The 19,517-nt window shown below is 52.5% G+C and overlaps 1 long non-coding RNA gene across 1 annotated transcript; it reads left to right on the forward strand.

The window, feature by feature from the left end:
• The first annotated feature begins 9,106 nt into the window (after nucleotides 1-9,106).
• Nucleotides 9,107-11,397, forward strand: LOC101751657. The gene is made up of 3 exons (XR_005862106.2): nucleotides 9,107-9,563; nucleotides 10,352-10,545; nucleotides 11,257-11,397. It is a non-coding gene; the product is annotated as an uncharacterized LOC101751657 (long non-coding RNA).
• The last annotated feature ends 8,120 nt before the right edge of the window (nucleotides 11,398-19,517 follow it).

Below are 19,517 nucleotides of genomic sequence, written 5' to 3' on the forward strand. Positions count from 1 at the left end.
GCTGTGCTCTCCTATATATAGCCAAGGGCCAGACCCGCAGGTGGTATAAATTGGCACAGGGCTGTGTCTAATCAAAGCATTAAGTAAATTTAAGGGGAAAGGAGAGTTTTTTCTTCATCGATAGCTTAAGAGATAGAGGGAAAAAAAAAAAAAGATTAGGTCTGTTTTGCCTGTGGTTAATTTGTTTGGTTTGGGGTTTGTTTGTTTGTTAGGACTCTCGTTTTGTTTATATAGGGAAGGGGGGCACTGTTTAGGGGCCTCGTGTGTTGTTGAATTAAAGAATCCATGAGAGGCGCTCCTGGTTTTGTAAAGGACAGCTCGGCATTGTCTTTCTGCTCGGATGAGGTTGCTTAAAGTAAAACAAGCAGCATCGTGGCGCATCTCCCCGGAAAGCGGGCTTTCTTTACTGAGCCTCCGATGTTTGAAAGGGGCTGTCCCACGGCTGCTCACCCTCCTGTAACAATTAGGAGGCAGGGGTCACTCCGGGGGAAAAAAAAAAAAAAAAAAAAGAAGTCATTACCAGCAGCGCTGGGCTAACACGCTCCAAGAACCACTTAAAAGAGAGAGGAGAATAATAAGAAGTCGGATGCCGCTCAGATCGCCGCACCGACGCTGTCTGGTCCCCGGAGCACGGGGGGCTCCGGGTGGGGTCGGCACCGCCCGCAGGGGTGCGCGGGGCCGGACGGCGGCGGGCGACGATGGAATCCGGAGAAAGTGCGTCTCTCTCCCGGCTTACAAAAAGTTGACATCGAGTCGGTTGAAAAGTAGGTTAATTAGTAGTGTCTGACAGAGCTCCCCAGCAGTGACTTACTTCAGGTGCCGCATATTACTGCTACTCTGCTGAAAAAGGCTTTGTTTTCACCTAGCTTTGTAGCCTCGAGTGTCTGAATATTGATTAACTCCGGGTATTTGACTTCTTTGAAATACGCTCGCAATATTCCGATAAACTGCATCCTTATACTCGGGATGTTCTTTAAATGTAATTAAAGTATTAAAAGCGCTTTGCTGCTGGAAATGTGGCCCTTGGCAACGAAGGGAGAAACCTTTGCCGGCAGAGTTTGCCGATGTCCCTTAGCGAGGGGATACGGTCAGCAAACTGCCGCGCAGGGACCTACCCCAGAGAGAGCTTTTCTATCTTTTTCTCATGGGAAGAAAACAAACAAAAAAAAAAACCGAAATATTTACATTCCCCAGAGGGTCTCGGTGAGCTCGGTCGAGTCCCATCCCCATATCTGGCCACGCAAAGCCAGAAAACCTTCCCACTTCCGAAATGTCTGGGGAATCGCCCCGCACGGCAGCACTCTCCATCCTCCCCTTTGGGCGGCTGTCGCGACAGACGCGATGTCGGGACGGAGGGGCGCACGGGGCGGCCGGACAGCCCCAGCCGCGGTCCCCGGGCGCGCAGCGCAGCGCGGCGCGGAGCGTTTTTCTAATGCCAACCCCTGGATGCGCTCGGCGTTTCAAAGGCCTCTGGTACAGTTATCTTCCTCGGTTTTGTGTTGGTTTCTGTTTTTGTTTTTGTTTTCTTGTATTAATTGAATGAGGACACGCAGGGGAAAGCATGCGGGGGTAATGGTAATTGTGGGATTAAACGGGGGAAAAAAAGAACCGGTGGTGAGCGTTCATTCCCGCTGCTCAGGCGTCGCTGCGCACAGCGCTGCTGTCCTGCTCAGCAAGGCTCGCCCTCCTCCTCTGGTTTCTCTCGAAAGTCTGCGCAAAAACGCGCTCTTCTCGTTGTGACCCTCGGAGGTGGGATAACCCCTGCCCCCCGCCTCTAACCCGTCATCCTCTCCGCTAAAGGGCTATAACGAGTCTTTGCGAGGCGCAGCTCCCCGCAGAGCGGGACCCCCCCCCCCCCCCCCCCCCCAACAGCAGCGGGGATTGCTGATCCGGGGCGAGCGGGCGGTGCGGGGCCGGGGAGACCCTGGCGGAAGGACGGGAAGACACAGACAGACAGCCCTGAAGGTCGGCGGGAGAAAGCAGAAGAGAGGTTGGGACCCAAGCCGTGGCCCCAGGGCTGGGTTTTGCCGGGGGACGCGTTCGCCCCTTTTAGCAAAGAGCTCCACAGCCCTTCAGAGACATCCCTGCAACTGTCAGCAGCAGGCTCAGTCGGACCTGCCCTTCTGGCAGCCCCGGGCCCCACCTTGATGCGGTTTGCTCTTCCTAGTGCTCCCTGTAAAGCCAAGAAAATCAAATACAGTTGTCTTGATCTGATCCAAAAGATGTACCAGATCAACTCTGATGTCTTTGTTTCAATTTCCTCTTAAGTCTATTGCTTTCTCTTCCCAGGCAGGCAGCCGTGCAGCCACTGTTTTAATGTGTGGGGTGAATTGTAAGGTCATCGGGGCTTTCCTGTGCTTTAGGAAACATTTTATTTTTTGTTTGCAGGGGGGTGAACAAGAGAGTTCCTCGGTCAACCCCTCTCCTATGTGAACATCTGTTACTTAGGTGCCGTCTGTTGTCTTTACCTGGCTGTGTCGGGGCGGGGTTACGGGAAAGTGCCTCTCCAAAAAAACGACGGTAATTAAAAATAATAATAATAAAAATAAGGGGGGAAAAGCACAGTAAAAGAGACATTAAAAAAAAAAGAAAGAAAGAAAAAAGAGAAACCTGCATCCTTCTCCCCCCAAAAATGCAAACAAGCCTTCCAAGGGCCAGGTTGGGAGGGCTGGGGGCTGCTTTGCTGGAGTTACGGGCTGGTGCACGCTATTTATACTGAGCTCTCCAAAGCTTGCAGGCTTCGTGGATAAGAAGCAGAGGGTTCCTGGAATCGGTTCAGAACGTGTTCTGATGTACAAATAAACTTCTGGAAAGTATCTGGTGACTGTGCCCAAGCGCGCTGACCCGCCTCCCATCGATGGGAATAAAATGATAGCGTTCGACTTAAAGAAAGCCGCAGAACTTAATTAATTCGAAGCTTTAATGGTTATAGAATCTGCAAAACGCTAGCATTAATTTCGACGCTGGCATCTGGTTTCACTGAAATTCATGTCGAACGCGCACATTACCCGGCTGCAGGAAGCGGGGAGCGGGCGCAGCCCGGGGCAGAGCGCAGCCGTGAGCGGAACCCGCGCACACGCGGACCCGCAGAGGGCATTCCCCGTGGGACCCCTCTCTATGCCCGGCCCGGCCCGGCCCGCACCTGGGCGCAGGGGGGGTCCGCAGCCGCCCCTCGGCGGGGTCGCTGTCACCCGTATGTTCTCAGTATCCCCGGGGCCTTTTATACGCGCTTCCGAAATCACGCAGCGGCGTGACTGGAGTCGGCTGTTTTTCCGATTGGGAAATCTCCGCTTTAAGGGAAAGAGTCTCCTTAAATCATGACAACGACAGACTTGAGAGAGAGAATTGATAATGTTAATAAATGGAGTGTACTGGGAAGATGGCATTCAGAAAGGGGCGAGATGTCCCAGATTTAATTTTCGCTGGTGAAACAAGACAATTCTAAAAGGCCACTTATGAGACGATTCTTATTAAACATTTGTACTGTTTTGGAAGCTGAGCCATAACTCATCCGCACTAAAATTTAACGACTTCGATTCATCAGAAAAGTTTGTGCTTGGACTCCGCTTCAAAGCCAGAGCGAGAGCCTCAGTGACAGCCTATGCTGATTTTCCCCTCCTGATTTGCAGTGGGTTGGTGTGTTCTCGTGCCCAGACAGAAGATTCATATTCAGATCCCCAAGTCATAAAATTTAGGCTTTCGCATTTATCTTTTCCAACCCGAAACTTGACTAAACCGGAGTCCGGGATCAAAAGCGTGCAAGAGCTATCGGTTTCCCCGGGGACTGCAAAAGCCACTTGCCGCGGAGTTATTCTGACAATGTTGTGGGCAATTTGGGCGACATTGGGCAACACGTGTTGTCCCTGGGAACCGGGATGGAGGTTTCCCTGGAGGTTTCCCTGTCAGCTCTGCTCTGACAAAAGTTGTGCTCCGGGCTGGGAAAGGCGAGCGAGGTTCACGTCTGGCATCCTTCGCGTACCTTCGGGAGGGATACAGGAAGAACAGATCTTGGGAAGGGAGAGAAGGGTGTTTGCTCGTCTTGCTGCTCCCTCCTTGACTTTGGGTTTCTCCCCTTTATTGTCTTAAGTGACGTTAAACGCGGAGAGACAAGTGCAGAGCTCAAGGCGTGTTCGAGGTGGCGGCAGCGGTGCTCTGCCCGAGCAAGGAGCGCGGCACCGCTTCCTAAAAGCGCATCCTTCCCTCGGGGTGCGAGGGACGAAACGCAGCTGGGTTGGAGAGGGACGGCCCGCTGTGAGCCCCATCCCGGCCCGACCCGGCCCAGCTTGCTCAGCCCCGGCACTTCCGCCGCCTGTCCCAAAAGGCTGTTATCTTCCCTTCGCTTGCCCGGCTCGGCCCCATCGCGAACCAGTCTCACGGGCCGTGGGCAGCGGGACCGGACCGGCAGCGAACAGCCCGACTCGGGTCCATTCTCAACACTTTAAATGAAAAGACCCCGGCTCGATACTTCGTGATCTTTGTATTTCCTTCCCTCGGCCAAGGTGGCATCCCCCTGTCCGCCCCGCTCCGTCTAAGCCATGTCCGTGGGACTCCCACTGACCCTGGTCTGGTTTTTAGAACGCACTTAAGCTGCAGAAGTTGCTGACACATAAATAAGCCATCAAGGCTCTCGGAAGCTCATGAATCTTTGACTGCGGTATGTGTGGGGACTTACACACTTGTTCCACGTCTTGATACTTTAAAAACTTTCACAAAGACGACTCCGGACAAAAAGCACCTCTGTTTAACAAGATAATTCTTGCTTTCAGTTTTATTTCTATTTTCAACTTCCTATTCTTTTGTCCTGTGACATGGCGCTTTCTTCCCCCTCGGGGACTCCTTTCTCTTCTTTCTCCCCTCCTATTCTGAACTGTTTTACAGCCCCGCTTTGTTACTGTCAGGAAAAAATGTCTGGAGAGCCCTGTCTCCTAAAGAAGGAACAGAAAAGGGAGGACTGGGGCTGCAATGTTGCCTATGCATGCAGAACATCCCAATCTGTTTTTGTGCATTGAGTTGGGGAGAGGGCAGCAGGGAGCGTGCACCCAGCCTCAGCCCGGACAAAGGGAGGCCGGACAGCTGCGCACCCGCCACAAAAGATTCACTCTTCTGTCAACTCTGTTTACTTAGTGTTGTTTCTGACCTCTGTGCTACACTTGTTGCTAATACATATGCTTATCAAACCATTTTAATTGGCTTTCTTCATAACATTAGTCCCAGCACTTTTTTCTGCGTGTGTTTCCAAACAACTTAATTGACTTCTCCAATATTCATCTTCTCGGGTTCTGTAACAACGGGTTCCTGCCCTCCCCCCACCCCCGCTCCCCGGCCCCCAGGAGAAGAAAAGGTCCAGAGGTGTCCGCCACGGGCAGAGCTTCCCCTTCCCGCAGGGGTGTCTTCACGGGGATTCGGGCCCGAAGGGACACCCCGCTCCCCGAGGGACAGCCGTGTAGCAGATAAGCGAGCTGCCTACCCCTAGCTCTTTTAAATGTGTCTTTGCTTTGTTTTATGGCACCCGGCCGAGCGATGCCGGCCCGAGCGGACCCGGCACCACCCTCGGAACCGTCAATGGGACCGGGAGCGCGGGGCCGAGCAGCGCGCACCGCCCGCGGTGCCCTCCGCGGATGCGCACAGATCCTTATGGTCCCGCGTTCCGCAGGGCTGGGGTACGGGGGGCTGCCTCCTACATCACCCAGCCCCCAACCCCCGTAGCCTTTATCCACTGTATCAACCACTTTGCTTGAGCCTTGAACCTTGAGCCTTGAGCCTTTCTCCCCACCACCACCCTTCATTCTTTTTCTTTCTTTTTTCTTTCTTTCTTTTTTTTTCTTTTTTTTTTTCTTAAACAATTTCGTAATTAATTGTTGAGCCCGGGTTTGTAATGGAAACAATCCTGCGAGGCCGGATGGTTGTTATGATTTTCTTTCTTTAGCGCTTCTCCCCCTTCGCAAGCATTGTTCGTGGTGACTGTCTGGGCTCAGATATGATGTTGGGACAGCGCCTCCCTTGAAATGGAAACAGAGGCCTGAATAAAGGAGGGTGGAAAAAAAGTACTTTGTAGTCTGCATCGTCCATCTTTAATTCAGAGACGCATCTATACTCCTGGGAGCGCCGCCTTTGATCTCTTTGATTTTTACACCAGATCTGTTATGGACTAAAATTCCTAGGTTTTCCATAGAAACATCTCCATTCCTTCGGGATATTGATGTTTTCTTCTTCCTAGGGGTTATGATATGGTAAATCAGATTCAGAAAAGCATGGACAATGCCAGCATTCATGGGTCGGGGGGCGGGGGTGGGGGGGCGGGAGCCTCTCTCTCTTCTCCCAATGAATCAAAATATTGTTTATTCTGTTGCTCTTTAAGCCCAGTCACTTCAGCTGCCTTTCAGTGCCTTCAACTCTGGAAGAGGGGCAGCAGCAGCAGCAGCAGCAGGTTGCGTTGCCATGGGGACCCTACTGTATGGCAGCAGCGCCAGCCCCAAAGACAATGCCTCGCAAAGGGGCTTGAAAAGTGAGGTTTCTCCCTTTGCCACGCAGCCACTTCCGATGGAGCAAGCATTCTCCTTTCGGGACCCTCATCTTGTCACTAGAACAATGTCTATCTTCGCCTGCCAATTTTTTTTCTCTATCCTGCCTTTGATCTATAAAAAATCAAAAGAACAAAGTCAGGGGAGAATAGGGGGCTTTTTTTGTTGTTGATGCACAGAACAGGCTTTTATAATTTGGGTCTACTTTTGTGCCTGAGGATTGCAGGGGCAGGGAAGGAGGGTAGCTGATTTGTGTGCTGGGCTCCCTCCGGCCCTGCCGACCCCAGGCATGGCGTGTGCCAAAGGACCCCCCCCCTCTCCCTCCTCCCCGGAGCAGCTTGAGTCTGGCCGGGTGCTGCCCAGCCCTCTGTCCCCTGCCCTTAGCCCTAAGGGTTTTGCTGCAGGCTGGGACCTTCCCACCACCAGGCCCAGGCTGCCATTGGAAGGCACTGACCCTGCCCGGGTCGGTGGGACTGCCCAAGCCTACTGCTTAATGCTGGTATCAGTAACAGAGATGGGTGCAGAAACAGCAGCATACCCGTTGCAGTAGATTTTAATGCATTATGCAAATGGATGCTTTTTTTCCAATTAATGGTTTTGTGTGAGTATTAGAGAAATCAACGTGTCACTAATGTTTCTTCCTTAGAAATCAGATGAATCTGGACAGCGTGGGGCCCTGAAATGCTATCGTGGCTTTACACAACACTAAGCCAAAGAAACAGGGGTGTCCATGCATGTGTTTGACTTCTCTGTTAGTAAGCAGCAACAGGCATTGTCACACGTGTGTAGGGCAGGCTATAAATAACCCTGGAAGGAAAACCGAGTCCAGCTTTGGTTCCTTCCATGAGGACAAGTGGCTGGTTGGGCTCACATGTCACAGTAGGCATGTAACCCCCTGGAATTAACCCTAATCACATGGCTTGGTTCCTTGCCTCACTTCAAGCAGTGGGAAGTGTTGATTTCTCCAGAATGATTGCATTACAGCTGCTTCCTTTTCATGAAAACACCACTGAAAGAAACACCAGAAATGGCTGGTCTGTGCTGTGTCAGTTACATTGGCAGCAGTGCCTCTGCTAAAAAGTGTTCTTGTCCAGCAATTGGCTCCATCATAGACTGCTTTTCTACTTGACTGAAGTCGATTTCAATACAGTGGGTTGAAGAGATAATGGAAATTAGAAGATTTATCAAAATCAGAAATCCTTGGTGAAAGCTTGTTCTGTCCCTTAGTTCCTTTTCTCAGTTATTTTCTAGAGAAACTCCCTAGTTTCAAAATCCCATGTTATTGAACATAGACATGGGCATCTGCTCCCCTGTCTGGGTTTGTGCTGCTGGCGAACACCCACTGTGCTCTGCACGTGAAGGCAGAGGATCCTCATGGGGAGCTGTGAGCAGGGAGAGGGGCTGGGCTGGCTGCAAAGGGCTCAGGTGCATCACAGAATCAAACATCCAAGAGCAGGGATGATGTTCAGCCCTTTTGCAGAATGGGAGAAGTTCAGGTGGGCAGGATGGTCTATGTGCACCAGCCAGCACCTGGAGGCAGCTGAGTCTCCACTGCTGCACCTGCTTGGCATCACTTCACCCTTACACGTGCCCCTTAGCATCTTCCTATAACCAGCATGGACTCCTGGTCCACTGGTCCCATTCCCAGTCCACAAACTCCCTCAGCTCTGAGCCCAGGAGCTGACCCTCCACTGTCTGGGGTATCTCTATGCCCCAGAGTCTGTGCCCAGAGACTGCAGAAAGGATGCTGCTGTAAACCTGGTTACTGGGGCCGTGACTTTGCATGGCACCGGGAGGACTTGGGAACCACAACAACATCACCTTGTAGGCAGCGTCTGGGCCTCAGAGTGAGGAAGAAGTGGGTTGGGCCATGTTTCACCTGTTTCAGAGGTAACCACTGGGATGAACTGCAGCAGGCCTGGGGCCCAGGATCAGCCCCCCTCCCCTCCGTCCTCCTTCTGATTCCCCGGGGAAGAGGCTTCCCACCCTATCTGGTCACTTTCCCTTCCCAAGATTAATCGTTAGGTCAGGGCGGATTCACCATTGTGTCTGCCTGCAAGTGCCGTTTTAAGAAAGCCTCTGTCAAACTTCGGGCCCCTCTCTCTTCCCTCCTCCCTCATCTTTTAGGGCGGGGGCTGCTGTCCCGTCCCGACCTTCTGGGCAGAGAGGCATCAGCCATGCCTTTTAACTGTACAATTATGCACACTCCCTAAATGTTGTTTTAATCACAGCGTTCGAAAAAGAAAAAAAAAAAAAGCCGCAGCGGGTCGGTGTTCAGAAAGCCGTGAGATAGATGCCTGCAGCAGCTCGCTGCTTCCCTCGCACACACGCAGACACACCCCTGGGGGGGCGTGGGGGGGCAGCTCCCGGGCAGGGGGGCACAGTGAGCACACAGTGAGCACACAGTGAACACACAGTGAGCACACACCTCGCCGCGCCCCCGCCCCGGGAAGCCCCATGCTGCTGAGAGCAGCGCCCGGTGGCTGCGGGGCGGGCGGGTACGGGCGTGGAAGAGGCACGGGAAGGCTCTGACGGCTCCGGGCTGAGCGGAGGGCGCAGGGAGGCGGTGTCTCCACGCTCACTTCAGCGCAGCTCAGCGCGGAGACGACGGAGGCAACGCCCGTCGCTCCGGGGCAACGCGACCCGAAGGGTCCCATTGACCGGCAGCGGTGTGCGGGCAGAGCCCCTCGGGCACCCCGAGCTCCCCGGCTGCAGCAGCCGTACCGCTCCCGAGTGTGGTCCCCGCCCTCCTCCCGAGCCCGTATGGAGGCACACAGCCTGGGGCTCGTTTCCCGTCCAAAGCCGCCGTGTAAGGGGTGCTGTGAAGGAGACCCGGACACCTTCATATCTCAATTTTTCTTCCTTAGACAGGAAATATGTGTGTGGAAGGGAGGCGTGGGTCGAGATCGTAAATTTCATTGATTACTTGCAGACTGTACAGAGGATATTCAAGCTTTCATGACAGCTTCTGGAGACATAACGACTGGACAATATTGCCCGAACAGTACAAAGTCTCTTTAACTACTACAAAGAAATCAGCAGGTAATTATAGGCTCGATTGTACACATAATAGGCATCGGAAATCGGAGAATAACTGTAAGCAGCGATTCTGAACCAGAAGAGGAACAGTGGTGCTTCAAACTCCCACACAATAGCTGCTCATTGTGCTGGGTGTCTTATTCTAATTAGAGATACCTGCACAGCATTGCAAATACAGACGAGACGCGCACATCCTTACTCTTTCTGCCAGTAAAATGCATCCCTTAAAAAAAAATGAAGATAGAAAGACAAAGAAACGGGTGGTGGTGCCGAGATGTGCCCTGCGCCTCTGCAGCGCGCTCTGTGCGGGGCAGAACGAGCGCGGCTCGGTGGGGGCATTTCGGACAGCAGTGGGGCTGTTGGCAAAGCGACTGTCCTCCAGGTGACCGGAGAAGTGCCTTTGCACCGGGAACGTTAATAAACATAAACGAGAGTTTGGCCAAAATGTACCGAAATCAACGATCGCATGGGGAACATCGCGCAGCTCTCGTTTCATTTGGAGTTTTTCGTATTTGATATTATTTTTATTGACTTAAGAACAATTGAAAAGGCACCTAAATGAATACAAATACACATCTCTGGTACGGACTTTGTTCCTTTAAACAAATGTTTTCCTTTTGAAATCACTCTCCCTGCGCAGAATCCTCTGCCTCTCCTCTCACCAGCAATCCTCCTAACAGACCCTAACCCCCAGCAAAACCGAGGAGAACGCTCCGAACCACCCCCACCCCCTCCTCTCGATGTCGGTGCCCATTTCACGCGAGGGCTCCCTCCATTTCCGTTCCTTCCAGGTGCGGTTTCCCCCCGGGCTGTCGGGGCCGAGACGAGGCAGAGGGACCCGTGCGGATGTGCGTGGTGGTCCCGCACCGCCCGTCCCGCAGCCCCGTGCCGGCTCTCCCTGCCCGAGGGGAGCAGCAGCGGATCCCACCCCGCTTCGCCGTGAATTACCGCCTGGCCTTGGAGTTCTCTTCGCCTCCAGACATAGGTACTACGTTATTCCAGGTCACCAGTGACCTGTGTGCTCGAGTGAACGTGTGTCCGCATCAAAACCATCCACACAGAAGCGAATAACGTAAAGTACCATTTCGGCTATAGGAAGATTGTTCCCATCAGGTCACTTAGACTCTGTCACAAAGCAGAGAGGAGCGAAGTGCCCAGTGCAGGCTCCCAGCCCTCGGCACCAACTCGGGGCACTGTCTGGACAGGACGCTGCCCTGCTGTGACCTTTGCAATGAACGTTGCTTTGCCGTAACTCGGTGCGAGCCGGCTTGCAGCTCTGGACACGCACTTCACGCTTATCTGCGTGAACAGAAATACACCCATCAGGGAGCAGTCAGTCTCGAAATAAATTAGATCTGGATTCCTTTCATTTTCAAATAGATTATTGGCGAAGTCCGATCGCTATTTTTCTAGTGATCATTCGCTACACCGTCGTAAACGAGATAAGGTCGTTGTTGGGACAGAAAAATGAAACGATGGATCTAAATAATATCTCTGTCTAAGTGGCAACTGGAAACAGTGGAATATTTCAGCCGGTGCAGCGCAGTCCCACTCCTACAAGAAGCGTTTTGTTTGAGCTGCACTGCTGACTTCTGCCTGTCCCTTCGGTTGTAGTGCCACGCTACACTTAGAGCTAAAGCTGCTTATCCACAGAAATAGGAATCAACTCTTTCCTTTTTTCTTTTCTTTCCAAAAGGCTCCTGACTAAACCGTGCCGTGCAAATAAAACGCAGGGGGAGAGAAGGAGGGGAAGTTGTGTTTCCCAAAACTGAAAGACAGTAAAAAAAGGTCGTCAAAAATATCCAGATGAAGACAGTAAAGGTAAATCAAAGCAGAACAACTGTTCGCAATACCACTTGTACTTTTCCTATTGGGCTGCGCAGTATTTTTTTTTTACCGAGTGGAAGCACCGGCAAGATGTGCAGGTATCCGCTTACATTATAAACTGCAGTCGGTATAAATATTCTGCTCCGGAGAACAGCTTTATCACACGCTCCCAAACACCCAAGTAGCCTTTCAAACAAAAGCCACACCTCAGGCGGCGGGTTATTAACGAGCGGTGCTCTGCCCGCTCCCCGCGGCCGGGGCTTCCACCGCCCCGCTCCGCCGCCCGTCCCGGCACTGCCCCGCCGTGACACGGAGCCCCGACGGGCGGCCCCGACGGCGCGCTGCCGCTGGCTGCTGCCCAGCGCCGGCTGTCCGCTGCTCGGGCTTCGGGGGAATTCACGTACAAAACGCTGCCATCAAATGGCAACTTCTTTTTTTTTTCTTCTTCTTTTTTTTTAAACTGAACTTTTACGTTCTTTGCCCCCCCCCCCCCCCCCCCCCCAGTTTCGGTAAGACAGATTGGTGAGGCGAAGGATAGGACAGGTTTATCTCACGACAATGTGCCCGTCTCCATCCTGTCGCTGTGTCACCAATGGATCTCTCAGGTGCGCGCCCCTCTGCCGCAGGCAGCTCCGGGCAGTGCCCGGGTGCAGCGCCGGGTCCCGGACGCTGAACACGAATTCGCCGATCGCCCTTCACCACGAGTTTGGTTTTCTACCCTTCCATTCTATTCCTACGGGTTGTCGGTTTCGGTCCGGTTTGGGTTTCTTTTTTTAAAACTGACTTTTATTCTACGCGTTAAATGGTCGGCTCTTTAACCAGCAACTAGCGATCATCAGACATTAATTTATACGGCTTTTACAAATACCTAAGCTATTTAAAATGCTGAACTGGGTTGTGTGTGGCAGGGAACATCTATCTATTGAATAGGCAGTGTCACACGGTAGCATGCTCTCTTGTCAAGGGTGATTGTGTTTTAGGCAAACATTTGAGCAAACATAAAGGCAAAGGTCAAGTACTGTTCAGTTGCAGTGTGTGCTAATTCACCTAGCTAACCAATGGGGCAAAAGTTGCATTTTATGCGAGCACCGCAGACCAAACCACTGCGAAGGGCATTATGAGCTGGGAGCTGGCGGGGAGTGCTCGCAGAGAACTCGGGGGCGGAGGGGCTGCGGGCTGCGAGGTGCCCGGGGTGCACCACCAACCTCCCCTCGCTAACAAGCGGCTCCCAACGAGCTGGGGCTTTGGGAGCTCTTCTCCCCCGCTCGTTTATTTATTTATTTTTCCTTTCTTTCTTTCTTTTTTTTCTTTCTTTCTTTTCTTTTCTTCCCCCACACCCTCTCAACCCCCCCCCCCCCCCCCCCTTTCTTTTTTCTTTTTCCTTTATTTCTTTCTCCTCGTTACGCGTTTCTTTTCCTGCTCTCCCTCCCTCCCTCCCCCCCCCCCCCCCACCCCCCGTGCAACGTAGCGGGCTGAGCGCTGCCGCTCGCTGCCTGCAGCACCGGGAGAAGGGCGATGCGGGCACGTCCCGAGAAACTGCGAGCGGAGAGCAGTGCAGGGAAATGCTCCCATTGAAAGTTCGTGGAGAGGAGGAGGGAGGGGGACTGAGTTACTTTATTATCCTCATTCCTCCCCACGTCGTTGCAATAAACCAAAGCCTTGTTTTGAATGGGAAAGGTTGGAATTTATCTCTGAGGGTGATCTGCCTGCAGAATTTTCCAAGGAAACCTTATTATTTGTCGTAGGGAAATTGTTCCTGCTGTCCAAAAGAAATACAGAGGAATCAAAGGGGTGGGTGGTGGTTGTCACACTCGCAGCTTAGAATTCTCTCTTTCAAGGGGAAAAGAATAAAAAAAATAATAATAAAAAATGAATTCCTTCCCTCTCGGATCAGCCTGGAGGGCTCGCACTTTGAATCAATAGTCATTTGCTTTGAACCAATGGCTGTGCTTCCATCCAGGCTGTACGTACAGTAGTTTTCATCATAAACCCGGCTTTCACAGTTGTGGTCTGAAAGCACTCAGGTTTGGCGTTCGCCGCGTGCAAAATAAATAAATAAATAAATAAATAGCAGTGAGATTAAAGAAAAACAACCCAAACAAACGGCCGCGCACACGGGGAAATAAATAAATAAATGAAGAAATAAACGCGCAGAAAACCCCACCGCCACCTCCAACTCAAAACGGTTCGTCTGAACCCGAGCGAAAGTTGGTTGAAACCCGTACTTGTTGCCTGGTGTTATGGAGGCAGCCGCCCAGCAGTGTGGGGTCTGAGTGCTGCGGGGTTTTGCTGCTGACAGAATCTGGATTGTTGTTGTTGGGTTTTTGGGTTTTTTTGTTTGTTTTGGTTTTTGGTTTTTGTTTTTTTTTTTTTTTTTTCTTGACAAAATTCCAGGAAGAACATCAACAACGTTAGGGACGTGATTCTAAGCGCAAAAAGTGGTTTCTGGCTAAAATGACATTAAAATCACGAGGGCACACTTTCTTCGCAGCGCAGCTTTCACACACGAGCAATACAAACATGAGAAAACACGTTTTAAAGAAGGAACTTACCCCCGCCTGCCAAATCCTCCCAACTTGTGGGACTGTTCCTTAGCGCTGCACACAACCTGGTCCTCCAAGCCCTGCGTTAAGCACCGCTCATACAGTGAAACAGGGAGCAAATTGAAGAAAAAAAAAATGTTTTGTCATTTATTTTTAAATAATCTCCTTCAAATGTCTCGGATTTCTTTACAACCCACTGGCTACGGTCCTATAAACACCACCTGGGCAGTTTCACAAGCTTTAAAGTTTTGTGTGAGTGTGTGTGTGTGTGTGTGTGTGCGTGTGTGTGTGCGGGTGTGTGCGTGTGTGCAGTAAGTTGTTATAAAGGCATCGTTACCATGCGGAGGTATTAACGTGTTGCCCTGATCTTTGGCGTGGGGGGGAGGGGGGCTATTTTTTGGATTTGGGAAGTTTTTCGACACGCACCTCTCACTTTGCTTAACTTTTTAAAGATGAGAAAAGCTGGAAGCTTTCGCTTTCGGGAGACTTTTCTCGTTATTCATCTGTTTGGTCGCCTTAGCTGCACAAAAGCGTATCAGCTGCGTTATGAAAAATGGCCTAAGCCCAGAGAATGTCACAGTGGTCGACTTATTATTTTAGCCCTTCTTAAAAAAAAAAAAAAAAAAAAAAAAAAAAAAAAAAAACCTCGGGGAAAGTTTGCTTTTGATGAATTCAATAAAAGCGGCGCTGCAACGGAAGAGATTTTAAGCTAAAATCATACAGCATGGGGGCAAAAGCTTAAACCAGCCAGATGGCCAAAGGTAGCCGCAGTCCGCCCGCCTCAAACCCAGCCACAGAAGTTACAGTCCTCCAGACTTTCCGCTTCTTTCTTGTTTGTCGTGCTTTCTTTTCCCCTATTTAAGATACCTCAACAAATAAACAAACAAAAGTGAACTTTTACGATTCACGTGTCACGCACCGTTCTTCTTTCCTCCTCTAGAAAAGGGACAGGGCAACATTTTTTTTCCTTTGGGGAGGGGGCGGGGGGGGGTTGGTTGTTAAAAGGACGAGTGGTCTCAGAGCCCCTGGGCAAGGTGTTAGGTTTTAATTTCCAGCACCTCATCTCTCACCCCTTGGGAGGACTCCCGGCCGCAACCTGAGCGGACAGCCGAAAGGGCTGCAGGGATGGAACCGCAGGCTGCGCCGTCCTTCTCCTCAGTAATAATCACCTCTAAAGAATAACCGTTTCCAATAATAATCATAAATACCCCAGACCAAGGACTCTGTGGAGCAGGGTATGAGTTTGGCGTGAATTTTGTTTGCTCTTAGGAAACGACCATGAACTGCTCCCGAATAAACTCCCTTCTATCCTGGTTTAAAAACCCGTGTAATTATCTTCATTTCGGTGTGAGGGAGGGGCTGTCATTGGCCTCCAGAAAGTAGTCCTGGCTGGGAGAGAGTGCACAGGTTTGGCTCTTTCGCCCTTATCCGGCGCTGCGTCCACGGGGCTGCGTCCACCTGCTCTGTTAGGAGACAGCTTTCGGTGCTCCTGCCCCGAGGTGTCGGTGTGCTGCGCACTGGGGGAAGGGGAATTTTCTCCAGAGGTGCGAGCTCAAAGAGTCTCTGTCCATCCCCCGGGTCCCCTCGCCTCTTTTTCCCCGTTGTCCCCACGCTGTCATCTCAGCGTCCCTCCCTCCCGGCTGGCAGCGTAACGCCGGGTCACACCCCGAGCCCTTCACCTCTGCCCTCCAGCACCGGACGGTGTCAGCGGCACAGCCCAGAGCCACCTGTGCCGGGCAGAGACCGAGGGTTCCGTGCCGGACAGCCGCGTGCTCCAGCGCTGTCCCCGCGGGGTGGGAGAGTGGGGACGGCAGGTGCCGCCCGCGCCGTCGGAGGGAAGGAGTTGATTGCTGGTCCTGCTCGGGTCCGGACTGTGGGCGTAGGGGACAGAGGGTGATCCCTATGAGCCGGCTGCTTCCTGGAGAGGGGGGCATTAAAAACGCAATATTGGGCTCTTTTTGTAAACGAATAAACGAAATGGGTGGGAAACATCGCGCAACCACCCTAGAAGTCGGACATAAGGCAGGAGTGTGCGTTTGCGTGTCCGGACGGAAGTGCGAATCGCGCACCGGCGCGGCCGCCTTTCACAGCAAAAGTGACTCCGCAGGTTCCTAACGCCTGGCGATCTCCGTGCCTGGGACTGCTCCCCGACAGCCCCTGCACCGCTGACCACCGCTTCAGCAGTGCCCGCGGGCAGGAGCAGAAACCTGTTCGCAGTCGTTTCCATCACCGGTGCGGTTGCTCTCGTGAAGCGCAAAAATGGGTAAAAGGAGATGCCGAGGGAAACTACGAAATAAACAACCCGAAGGCAGCCCCCACCCGTGTGCGCACGGGGCTGAGCAGCGCCGGCCACCGGGATGGGAGTGGGCAAACACGTCCGCTGGGCACCCCTCGCCCCGCCGCAGCCCCCGCCGCAGTCCCGCTCGGGTCTGACCAGGGTTCCTGCCCGCCCGTGGCGCTGTCCCGGGAGGGGACGTTCCAACGTGGGCAGGGGACACGTCCCGGGGAGTCCCGGTTACCTCCCGTACCTCTTTTTCCCCAAACACTTGGGAAATCCGTTAAATCGAAGACCTCGAGCAGCTGGCAATTGCCTTACGCATCCCTAAAAAGCATAGGCTGGGGAAACTTGGTGAGACTTCATCCCGACGGGAATGACAGTGCACAATAGAGGGGCGTTTAGACAATTTGGAAAAGGCAGTTCAGTCAGTCAGACAAAGGGGTTTTGGTTTTGGTTTGGGTATAATTTGTTCCCCAGAAAATTACTATCGATTCGGAGTTGTTTTGTGGAAAAAGGGATAAATCGGACTCTAAAAGCGCGTATCCTATCCGCCCGCACCCCGTAGCGTACCGCACCCGTTCGCACGAGTAATCGGGCGGCACACGCCCCGCACTGCCCACGCCTCGCACCTCTCCCGGCACTGCTGCCCGCGGCTCCGTGCCCGTGCCTGGAGACCCCGGGCAGGCGGACGGAAAGCGCGAAGGGTTCCGGGAGTTCCCGCCGCTTTCGGGACTCCGTCGTGGGACCGACCCCAGGCTGCCCCCGGCGGGCGGAGGGCCCAAAGTTCGGGCACTTCGGACGCGGCGGGCGTGGTGTCCCGGCCACGCTGCGCTCCCGGCCCAGAACGCGTTGCCCGCAGTGCCGGCGTGCGGGAGCGTCGGGCGGCTCAGCTCGCTCGTGGCCCGCAACCTTCTCTGTTGTCTGCAAGCTCACCGCTCCCCTAGGCGAGATCAGGGCGCGTGGGCACAGTCACTAGCTTACGGGCTGCAAGGCACTGCTGTGCCCTCTCAGTCCCACCACTGCTCGCGGAACGCTGACGTTCCTTTCGCCCCGCGTTGTTCCTCAACCATGCGAGGAAACACTTAGGCTCCGAGCTTCCTTGCTCCATGCTCCACATCTCCTTGGGACCGACCCTGGTGTTCCCATCCATCACCAACATCCCCGGAGCCAGGAGCAGTGTTTTTACACGTCGGGGCGCAGCTCGGAGCGTGGCGGAGACGTTCTCCCGGCGTGCCCTCTGGGGGCGGCTCGGGCCACGGGGCACCTCGGAAGTCCTCGCGGTTCTCGGACCGTGGTTCCTTATTCCAATGTTTACTCCCCGCACTGCAAATGTCACCAGAATGCAACTTTAGTGCTTTGTGGTTAATATTTTTTGCCCGAGGTCTATCACTTGCATTAATTGTCCCAATAAATTGAGATATACTGTGCATAATGCAATGTAACAATATGGTTATATTCCACGTGTATGACTTAATTAAGCTATTTGCAGCCTGATGCTGCAAGTCAACGGGTGTGCAAGTGGATTAACAATGTACTGTTCTCGTATCCTCAGGATGGTGCATAATTACTTTACTGGCGGTACATATCAATTTTTGATGATTGCAGAACACATGCTCACTTTACCAACAAGCGCTTTAATAACTCTCCATTGTGTTTTAAAAAAGCGTTGTTTGGAAATATTTGGAAGCCTCTGCAAACAATGTTAGAGGTTCTGAGCGCGAGGTTCAGACCCCATCCGTATTTGATGAAGCGGAGAACGAAGGCAGCGCCCGTCCCATATCCCCGCTCCGGAGCCGGGAGTCGGTGCCCGACGGTTCCCCATGCGGCCCCGGGCGGAGGCAGGAGGGGGGCACGGCGTCCCGACACATGCTCCTGCCATTTGCCGGCGGGGTAATGCAATTAGGAAACTCGATTACAGGGCGAGGCCGGGGGATCCCCGCGTCTTTGTTCCCAGGAAGATGGCGCCGGGCTCTGGCCGGCGAGACTCAGCGTGTGCCTCCCAGCAAAGGTGGAGGGGGATGAGGGCCAGCCTCTCCGGGGGCAACTTAATTCCCGCAGCCTAATCGTGTTGGGGAGGCGGCCACCATCCGTCAGCGCGAGTTCCCGCAAGGCGCTGAGCAGGGACAGGCAGCCTGCCCAGCCCGGGCACCGCCGCACCCGGCCCGGCGCCTGGGAGCGTCCGAATCCCATCGGGCAAAACAAAAGAAAAACGTCCAACGAGCTGCAGCTCCGTGGCCCTGGCAGGCTGCCCCCGTGGCTCAGGAGCCCGAGCAGGAGGGCCCCGAGGGGCCGCTGGGACGGGTGGGTGCGCCTGGCTGCCGGGCTCGTAATCAAACGCACATGGGTTTCTTGGCTTGGGAGGGCATTTAATAACTCCCGACTGCGGGAGGCGGCTGGGGAGCGGGCTGGCAGCACCGGCCGGGGCGGTGAGCAGAGCTCCCGTGCCTCCCGGAGCCCCCATCCAGGGCCGGCGGCGCTTCGGAGCCTTCCTGGAAGAAGTCGATTTGTTCCCGTACCTGAAGCAGGTGATGTTTATGCAGAGACATCTGAATGACAGCAGGAGTGAAGGACAAATCTAATAAAGCCTAATAAACCGTGAGAGTCTAAATGTCATTAAACTTACAAAGATGAGACTCCAAATCACCAAAAAGGTAAATGTCTTCATTAGTCTGATCTCTGAAGACTGTCGAACATTTCATTAATTTATAATTTATGATTGTTTGACAAATATTGAAAAGTATGTAAATATGAGGGGGATAATGTCTTTTCTGCGGGAGATAAGGAAATGACCCAAACTGTACGTGCCTGCTAGATTACACACGAGGTTCCATCTATCTGTTATCAAACTGTGCTTTCCCTTTATACAACATATTGTGCGACTGACAAGTGAAATAGTGCAGATAAACCAATGGTTTAAAACGTAATAAAGACAACAGCCATTTGCATTTTTTACATTTTATTACAAAGGTAATTTACTATGACACATTTCTGAATGTAATTTATGAAAACATTTTAAAGCAATTATATAATGTATACAGCACTCGGAGACGCACAAAGTCAGATAAATAATAATCTTATGGATCTTCAGAGACTTTCTATAACCCCGAAAATATAGGCTTTAGCGGGGAAAAAAAGCAACAGCAGTAAAACATAAAATCATAGAAATAAAATGCTGAATGATGTAATAAAGAGGAAATGAGTATAGTACTTCGAAGTGGAATTGCAGCATTAGATATTCAAGGAGACAATCTCATCTATTGCGGAGAACTAGATCGCCCATTTTTTTTATCTTTATTTTTTCTTTTCTCC

This window comes from Gallus gallus, chromosome 9 (assembly GCF_016699485.2).
Source record: "Gallus gallus isolate bGalGal1 chromosome 9, bGalGal1.mat.broiler.GRCg7b, whole genome shotgun sequence".
In the NCBI taxonomy this organism is placed as follows: Eukaryota; Metazoa; Chordata; class Aves; order Galliformes; family Phasianidae; genus Gallus; species Gallus gallus.